At 28.6% G+C, this 2,542-nt stretch overlaps 1 long non-coding RNA gene across 1 annotated transcript; it reads left to right on the forward strand.

Moving 5' to 3' along the window:
• Nucleotides 1–8: 8 nt before the first annotated feature.
• On the forward strand, nt 9–2,542 carry LOC136065087 (uncharacterized). The gene is made up of 2 exons (XR_010626718.1): nt 9–2,011; nt 2,109–2,542. It is a non-coding gene; the product is annotated as an uncharacterized LOC136065087 (long non-coding RNA).

Here is a 2,542-nt window from a genome sequence, read left to right on the forward strand (position 1 = left end):
GGAGTGACATGATTTGGAGGTAACAATAGATGAAGCTTTGCCTTTGTTGTTTTCCTTCTTGACATTTAATTTTACTATTATTTTTTTATTGTTATATATCCCTGATTTACTAGAATGCTTATTTTGTTTTTGTTTTATTTTTTTGGAGCATCTTACGCTTTCCTTTTGTTTTAATAATAATTTCTCATATATTTCAAAATCGTTCTATTAGACTTTGTTTCTTTTAATTTCTGTACTGCTTAGGCTAATAAACTTAATTTATTGGCAGGTTTTCTTAAATGTTGTTGTGGTTAGCTTTGTTTATTTTCTTAATTCATTTGTTTTTATTGTGTATGTCTTTGTGTTTTGGGTTGAGTGCTTATAGATTCTTTAATTTTATTCATTTATTTTATGAATAGAAGATTACATAATAATGGGTGAAAAGCTTCATGAATTCCATAACTTGGATGTGTGCATAATCTAATTTATCTCTGTGTAATTTTGAAGCAAATCCTAAAAAATTTGAGGAACTTCAGTGTAATTAATCTTGATTCTTGCTATCTTATTGAGTGCTTATGTTTAGGTTCTTTTGTTTCTTTATGATTTGGCTTTCATGAAAGTGTTAAGAAATAGTTCAAGAGGAAGGATTATTTGATTAAATGAAGGGTTTGCAACAGCCAAATCATGATCCATATAAAACTTAATTTGTCTAAAATTTCCAATTATTAACTCCGGCTCTTATATATAACTAGCTTAAAACCGCACACTGTGCGTGATACTTTTATTTATTACAAAAGACAAACCATAGGTGAAAATTTAAAATTTTCATAATTGGTTGGAGGACACTTTTATTCCTTCAGTTCCATGTGTGTAGCAGCCAATGTGGCATGACCACAAAACTGAAGTTGCAAAGGGGTATCTAACATTTGCAGTGTTAATTACTCTCTAATCAATAATTAATTTTAGTATAAAACTTCATAAATTAACTGTGACTAAGATTACCAATTGAAAATCAGTCTTATAAAGAAAGATTGGCTATATCAATGACGTATATTAGTACTTTATTAATTTGTTTTAGATATGATCAGACGTCAAAAGGATACTAAGCAAAATGCATCAAAGAAAAAAAAAAAATTTGAACTCTAATGTATATACTACCTTACTCTATGAGTCTTTATGTATTTCATTATATTGTTAAATTTTTTAAAAATTTCTTTAGAAGAGTAAACTGAATGTACTGTTAAGTTACTGTGATTGCCATATTTCCTTTACAAATTATCATATTAAATCTCCAATATACATATGTTTTAGTTTTAAACTGTTTAAAATCTGAAAAATTGGTAATTTTAACAGACTTTCTTATCCTGTTATTTTGTTAAAATTCAAATTTGTCACATTCACTAAGTGTTCTCAAGAAACTTTGCTGGATAAAGCTGACAGGTTAGGACAGCCTTACTATCATTCTTATCCTTTTGACTCCTACTCTTTTCAATTTCATATTAATATGATAAAATTTATTCAATTCGTCATTAAAGTTGGTTCCATTTTTGCCTCCGCTAGTGAAAGAAAAATCGAAATAGATACTTATCAAAGAACATTGAACCATATTTAAGAGCTGATAGGTGTTGGTGGTCACAATGAAAAGATGGAGAATTTTCTTTTTCATATTAATCTATATTAGTGCTTTTTAAGTATTTTCTTTTTGTTCAAACACAAGCTTCTGATATGTGAGTGTATATTTATGTTAAAGCTCCTGCTATATATTGATCATAGAATAAGAAAGGTGAATGAAGAAAAGCACCAGCTATATTGACCAATGCTGTTGATAGATACTTTAATAAAGAAAGGAGGAGGGTAATGATTGTTGTTTATCGATTTTTGCTGAAAAGTTTACTGAGTATTAAATTAATTGCATTTTCTTCAATGATCAAAATCAAACTCATGTTTTCAACTTGAAAGATAGAAGCTTTGGAGATTTACAGAATATCCATCCAGCTTGGCTTCTCTCAAATTTTCTTTAGGCATATGTAAGGTAGTACACTTCCAAAGTTTCTTATTGAGTTAAAATAAAGGAAAACATTATGAAAGTGTATGTAAATGATGCTGTATTGAGTCATTTTGGTGAATAGGTACAGTTTTGCTGCTGACAAAATACATCCATCCGGGTCTTCAACACCAGTTGATGGTGCCCAATTTGTTTCACAAAATTTTAGAATCTCAAGGGAGTCTATTACCTCCACAAGCAGCATTTAGTTCAGTTGAAATTGAATGTTACAGAATTTTTTATTATTTTATTTTAACTAAAAAATATGAGTTAGTTTTGATTTAAGCTTTTGGGTTGGGTTAGTTGTATAGTGAAAAGGCATGTCTCTTTTATTCCAATGTAATTTGTCAGGCTCCTAAGTAAATACCACCAAAGTTCAAAATGTGAAGTTGTATGTCTATTGTATAATTTTATTATATTTTCACTTTGACACTTGATTTGCTGTCATTTTTAACAGCATGATCAAATGATTAAAATAAATAGAGTGAGAAGTATGATGTGTTGAGATTTAAGTACAAA

This window comes from Quercus suber, unplaced genomic scaffold (assembly GCF_002906115.3).
Source record: "Quercus suber isolate HL8 unplaced genomic scaffold, Cork oak 2.0 scaffold_846, whole genome shotgun sequence".
NCBI classification, from domain to species: domain Eukaryota; kingdom Viridiplantae; phylum Streptophyta; class Magnoliopsida; order Fagales; family Fagaceae; genus Quercus; species Quercus suber.